Genomic DNA, 7,600 nt, shown 5'->3' on the forward strand with positions numbered 1-7,600 from the left:
CCGGTTTAAAATATAATGCTTCAGCCAGTGTCCAGCCAAGAAAACAAAAAAACACACCAGTTATTTCAGACATGGAGATTTAAAATAGGGAATTGGCTACTCAGTTGTCAGAAGACTGAAAACAAAAAGTCATTAAAGCTAACCCAGATGGCAGAGAGTGAATTAGTTGACTAAAATACATGGGTGTTATTTTTGAGAGAAAAGCTAATATTTTCCAATCTATTAACACAGTTGTACTTGATTACATACAGTCTCTATGTCTGTACTATCTTCTATTACTCTATCAAATTCTCCTTGTCAACAAATTGAACATTTTTAATTTAAAAACAGAACAATTTTTTAAGATTTTATCTTATTTTTTAAGATTTTATTTATTTGACAGAGAGAGAGAGCACAAGCAAGGGAAGTAGCAGGCAGAGGGAGAGGGAGAAGCAGGCTCTCCACTGAGCAGGGAGCTCAGTGATATGGGGCTCGATCCCAGGATCCCAGGACCCCAGAAACATGACCTGAGCTGAAAGCAGTTGCTTAACCAACTGAGCCACCCAGGTGTTCCTAAGATTTTATTTTTAAGTTATCTCCATACCCAACGTGGGGCTCAAACTCACAACCCCAAGATCAAGAGTTGCACACTACACTGACTAAGGCATCAGAAAAGTTTTCACTTGTGCATACAAATTTATATCATACAATACTAGAAGTATTATTTCTTTTGTTTGTTTGTTTGTTTGTTTAACTAGATTCCATATCCGGTGTGGGGCTTGAATTCACAATGCTGAGAGCAAGTGTTGCATGCTCTACAGACTGCATCAGCCAGGCACCCCATAATACTAGAAATATTGGTGAAAGAATAAAGTTGGCTTTCTGGTCTCTGGTATTACTATAGGAGACCAAAAATTTCTCACTAAATTTATTCATAGAGAGCAGTGATAAGCCTTTGGGGATTAATGATTAAAAATCTGGTATTTTTTCTCTATTATGAAGAGAGTAGAAAAAAGCCACTTTTCTAATTTTGGTTAAAAGCTCACAAAACTTCTACCCCTTATGTTAAATAGATTATCCCTTATGAACACACCAGAATATTTCCTAGTTTGGACTAGGAATTAAAAAGTGTCCAAGTGCCTATAAATGCACACCTTTCAATCAATTGAACAAAGGGCAGGGCTACGTCTCTGAGAGAAGGAAATGAGAAGACAGAGTCAGTGCATCCAGGATAATTATGGTACCTTTAAAATAGTCCCAGCTCTGGGTGAGAGAAGAGGTGCCATTTAAGATTTGTTCTGCATTGGAGCTTATCACAAAAATAAAACCTGCACCAAAAATTCACCAAACTTTTCATTATCTTAGCATAATACCCTTTAGTTCCATCCACGTCATTACAAATGGCAAAATTTCATTCTTTTTGATGGCTGAGTAATATTCCATTGTATATAATGCACCATGTCTTCTTTTCCATCCATCTGTTGATGGATATCTGAGCTTTTTCCATAGTTTGGCTACTGTGGACATTGCTGCTATAAACACTGGGGTGCAAGTGCCCCTTTGGATCACACATTTGTATCTTTGGGGTAAATACCCAGTAGTACAATTGCTGGGTTGTAGGGTAGCTCTATTTTCAACTTTTTGAGGAATCTCCATACTGTTTTCTAGAGTGGCTGCACCAGTTTTCATTCCCACCAACAATGTATGAAGGTTCCCCTTTCTCTACATCCCCACGAACATCTGTTGTTTCCTGACTTGTTCATTTTAGCCATTCTGACCAGTGTGAGGTGGTATCTCATTGTGGTTTTATTTGTATTTCCCTGATGCCGAGTGATGTTGAACATTTTTTCATGTGTCTGCTGGCCAACTGTATGTCTTCTTTGGAGAAATGTCTGTTCATGTCTTCTGACCATTTCTTGATTAGATTATTTGTTCCTTGGGTGTTAAGTTTGATAACTTCTTTATAAATTCTGGATACTAGCCCTTTATCTGATATGTCATTTGCAAATATCTTCTCCTGTTCTGTTGGTTGTCTTTTGGTATTGTTGACTGTTCCCTTTGCTGTGCAAAAGCTTTTTATCTTGATGAAGTCCCAATTATTCATTTTTACCTTTGTTTCCCTTACCTTTGGAGACATGTCCAGCAAGAAGTTGCTGTGTCCAAGGTCACAAAGGTTGCAGCCTTTGTTTTCCTCTAGGATATTGATGGATTCCTGTCTCACTTTTAGGGCTTTCATCCATTTTGAGTCTATTTTGGTGTATGATGTGAGGAAATGGTCCAGTTTCATTCTTCTACATGTGGATGTCCAATTTTCCCAGTGCCATTTGTTGAAGAGACTTTTTTCCATTGGTATTCTTTCCTGCTTTGTCAAAGATAAGCTGACCGTAGAGTTGAGAGTCCATTTCTGGATTCTCTATTGTTGTTCCATTGCTCTATGTGTCTGTTTTTGTGCCAGTCCCATACTATTTTGATGATCACATCTTTGTAACAGAGCTTGAAGTCAGGATTGTGACACCACAAGTTTTCTTTTTCAACATTCCTTTGGCTATTCCGGGTCTTTTCTGGTTCCATACACATTTTAGGATTATTTGTTCCAACTCTGGAAATAAATTGGTGATATTTTGATAGGGATTGCATTGAATGTGTAGATTGCTTTGGGTAGTACAGACATTTTAACGATATTTGTTCTTCCAATCCATGAATATAGAATGTTTTTCCATTTCTTTGTGTCTTCCTCAATTTATTTCATGAGTGTTCTACAGTTTTTGAGTATAGATACACTTTGAATAATTAGTAAAGCTTTAAGAAGTGCATCTTGGGTCACATCTCCTTAGACAAGACATAGCAGATTTTTAATGCTAGGGGCACCAGTTGGCTCCCTCATTTTAATTACCTTATCAGCAGTTGTAGTGACAAGACAATCCATACATTCAAGCCAAATAACCAATTTGCATTTAGGTACTGATGGATTAAATATGGCTCATTAGTCAGACAAATCATTACAGAGATGTGCAGATGTTATTTCAGGGTATAAAACCCCTTTATCCTCATTGAACTTTTCCCACTTACTTTTACAAAATAAATTCATAAACACGGTAAGAAGCTCCTATCATTGGATGAAGAGAAGATCAAAGAACTGGTTAAATATTTTTCCATTAGTTTACACACGACAAAGGAAAAATAAGAAGCCACTGAAATTATACTTTTGAGGGATAATTAACGATGTAATGTTTAAAAATAAGTGGAATAAACATTAGAATTCCACTTTTGCTAATGTATTTATATGCATATACGTTATATATATATATTGTGTGTTTGCATACTCACAACACACACATACACACAAACTTGTGTATCTGAAAGGAAATATCCCAAATTACGTACAGTGTGCATCTCTGGATTTTGAATTAATAGTAATTTTTATTTTCTTCTCTTCAGTTTCCATATTTTTCAAATATTCTTCAAGAAACATATAATATTTTTTAAATGAGGAAGAGGAAATTTGCTTTAAAATAACTCAGTGAAGCCTCGTAATAATATAAATTAATGATAAAGAGCAGAATTCTGTACAGGGCAGAACTGCCTTAGACTCCAGCCAACAATATTTTCCTACCTGAAAAACTTGATTGCAAAATTTCACTTTTATGCTATGCACCCTAAAGGCTTCAGGTTTGAATTATGTAACTTTTTCAAGCTGTATAGTACCTCTTGTCTTATTTTTTGCTCTCAAATGACATTGCATTACCTAATTTCTTTGTTTTTTAATTATTTTATTTTTATTTAAATTTTATAAATTAACATGCAGTGCAATATTGGTTTCTGGAGTATTAGATGAATCAATTCAATGATCATCACTTACATACAACACCCAGTTGTTGTATGCTTATCACAAGTGCCCTCTTTAATACCCATCACACATTTAGCCTATCCCCTACACACCTCCCTCCATCAACCCTCAGTTTGTTCTCTATCATTAAGAGTCTCTTATGGTTTATTTTCCTTTGTCTTCCCCCCACCTTCACATATATTTATGTTTTCCTTCTTAAATCGCATATATGAGTGAGATCATATAGTATTTGTCTTTCTCTAAACTGACTTATTTCACTTAGCATAATACACTCTACCTCCATCCATATCATTGTGAATGGCAAGATTTCTTTCTTTCTGATGGCTAATATTCCATTGTATATATAAACCACATCTTCTTTATCTATTCAACCGTCAGTGGACATTTGGGCTATTTCCATGATTTGGCCACTGTTGATAAGGCTGCTATAAACATCAGGGTACATGTATTCCTTTGAATCTGTATTTTTTTATCCTTCAGGTAAATATCTAGTAGTGCAATTGCTGGACCAAATGGTAGTTCTATTTTTAACTTTTTGAAGAACCTCCATACTTTTCCAGAGGGGCTGCACCAGTTTGCATTCCCACCAGCAGTGCAAGAGGGTTCCCCTTTCCCTGCATCCTCATCAATGCGTTGCCTAATCTCTAAAGGACTTATGTGATGTCATATCCTATTCACTAAGAGAAATATTTTAAATTTTCCATTAATAGAATAGCTCATACCACACTGTTCTACATAATTCTTGACTCCAAAGTCTAGTAAGAATTTAAAATTGGGGGGAAAAATAATTAAGTGTCAGGGGAAAGAATCCATTATATGATATCGAACTGGCTAAGATCATAAAGCTTTGCTAGCTATTTATGTCTTATCCTGGGATAACCTCTGGAATGATGTGATAAAAACACATTACCGCTGCTTTCTATTTAAGCCTTTCAAATCACTTAAATATAGAATATCTCTTTTGATTTACATAATAACCCATTAGAAAATTAAGGCAAAGATTATTATCCCCATTTTTCAGATGGCAAAACTGACATGTGGTAATTAAAACTCTGGAATTCAAATTAAGAGTGATTTAAGAAATCAAGTTAAAGCAGAAAAATATCTACTGAACAGCTTTCGAGGTTACATTTTTCCACATCTCTGTTGAAGCTAAAAAGCAGCATAAATATTGGCAAAAGGGTTAAAGAGAAATTTGCTGTCTGTTACGTGTAGTATCCCATCTAACAGTACATAATAGGTGGGGTGCCTGGGTGGAACAATCAGCTAAGCCTCCAACTGATGGTTTTGTCTCGGGTCGTGATCTCAGAGTAGTGATCTTGAGGATCATGGGATTGAGCCCTGCATCAGGCTCCATGCTCCGTAAGAAGTTTCCTTGAGACTGTCTCTTCCTCTTCTTCTGCCCCTCCCCCCAGGTGCATACTCTCTCTCTAGAATAAATAGATAAACATAAAAAGAATAGATTAAAGAATGGCCTGCTTTTTTCCATCTATAAAATGATTTTGAACTACTTAATCAAAGGGTGTGACCTGGCAGGATAATGAACAGATTCAAGTACAAATTTCATTTGATGTGCAGAATGTTGGCTCACAGAAAATTTTACACTAAAAAAATCAGAGATTTCCAGCTTTTTTTAAAATCTGAACAATTAGTTACACTTGACCCACATTTGTGCATAGTAGCAATCAAATGGAGATCAGCTATGGCTTCCCAATTTTTCCAGGGCATGTATTTCTTAATTTCCCGTGATCTGTACCACTTCTTATTACTTACACCTCAGTTGTTTCATTTACTTGCACTATTGCTTGAGTTCCGTAGATACTGGGTTTAGTAATCTCTATTTACTATCACCCATTTTGGCCCACCCATCTATTCTCTTACTCGTTTGATTCAATGAGCATTTATTAAGCAAAGCTTATGAACACAGTATTCCACAATACTTAAAAGAAAGGGATGACAGAAACCCTCTCATCATTTGATGAGGATACAGATACATAAACAGATTACCGTGACATGGGTGCCTCAGTGTTTGGACCTTCATTCATTCCCTTGGTAGTTTCATTCAGTCTCCTATCTTTAAACACCCTTTATATGCTGACATCTATTTCTGGTCTGGGCCTCTCTTCTGAATTCCAGTCTCTTTTAGCCAAATGCCTAATCTATAACTCCATTTGAGGGATGCCTGGGTGGCTCAGTGGCTGAGCATCTGCCTTTGGCTCAGGTCGTGATCCCAAGGTCCTGGGATCAGGTCCCACAGAGGGCTTCCTGTGGGGAGCCTGCCTCTCCTTCTGCTTATGTCTCTGGCTCTCTGTATCCTCATGAGTAAATAAATAAAGTCTTTTTAAAAAATCTATAACTTCCTTTGGATATCTAATATTTATTCAAACTCCATAAACATGTCCAAAACCAGATCATGATCTTAGCCTCTAAAGCCTCACTCCTTCCCATCTCAAAGAATGACAATCCCATTCTTCTAGGTGCTGAAACTCAAACCTGGAAGTCCTCTTCAGTTCTTCCCTTTCTGATCTACCCCATCAGCAAGTCATGTAACACAGGGAATTAGCCCACAAGTCTTCACAGTGTGACACCTGGGAATGAAGAGGACCCAACTGGAGAAAAAATTCCAGATAGAGGGGACTGCATTAGTACAAGCATTAAAGTCAGAAATACCAGGGTATCTGGGGGAACACCTCATAATTCAGCATAAATCAAGGGTAACTAATGGGAAGAAAGGAGCTGGAGATAGTTGGAGAGAAGTAGGTACGGTTTGTTTGGATCAGGGAAGGCCTATCTCATTGATCCTGTTACCACACCACACCGTGTCATCCAAGGATTTTTGGTGGGCAGGATGTTGTTACTTAAAACCAGATTCAAGATGATTAGGGTCTGAACTGAAGCAGCAATAATTCGGATTTAAATTCAGTAGGATTGAAGATTGGTTGAGTGTAGGAGAGGAAAGGAAACAATGAAGATGACTCCCACAGCATGGGGCCCCTGAATGGAAAATACCAGAAAAACAGGTTGGGGAAAGAAGACAATTTGGTGTCAGAAATGTTGAGCTTGTTACCCGTTGGGGCATCTGTGGGAATGACTTGCTGAGTAATTCATGAATCCAAAGCTTCAACGATAGAGACAGGAGATGAGAGGTTGGGAATTATCAGCAAATGGAGAGTTAAAACCATGACAGCGACGACCTCCTGCATCTCCTTAGCCAAATCACTTTATGGCTCAGTGCCTCAGTTTCCTAATCTGTAATGTGGGGTTTATCATAGAGTTGTTTTGAAGGTTACTTAATAAAATTATTATATCTTTTAGTTAGTCCTTGATGTATGTTAGTTGTTTAAAGGCTAAATTAATTGCTAAGATAACCTTGGAAGACCACACAGAACAGTGATTGTTAACTGTTTAAGAGATATGTTTTTTAGAATCTACTGTAAACTCTGGACTTCCCCACTAAAAAAATTACATATAACCAAACCCTCAAAATGCTGCACACAGTTTCAGGAGGCCTGTGGACCCCTGAAGAACTTGTATTTAAAGAAATTATTTTTAATTTATTTATTTGCAAGAGAGAGAGAGAGAATGCAGACTCAAGTGGGGGAGAGGAAAGAGTAGAGGGAGAAGGAGAAAGAGAATCTCAAGCACACTCTGTGTTAAGGACCAGCCTGATGAGATGCTCAATCCCACAATCCTGAGATCATGACGAGTCAAAATCAAGAGTCAGATGCTCAACTGACAGCCACCCATGAGCCCCACCTGTGTTTAAAAATGTGT

This window comes from Canis lupus, chromosome 32, assembly GCF_003254725.2.
Source record: "Canis lupus dingo isolate Sandy chromosome 32, ASM325472v2, whole genome shotgun sequence".
Classification (NCBI taxonomy): Eukaryota; Metazoa; Chordata; class Mammalia; order Carnivora; family Canidae; genus Canis; species Canis lupus.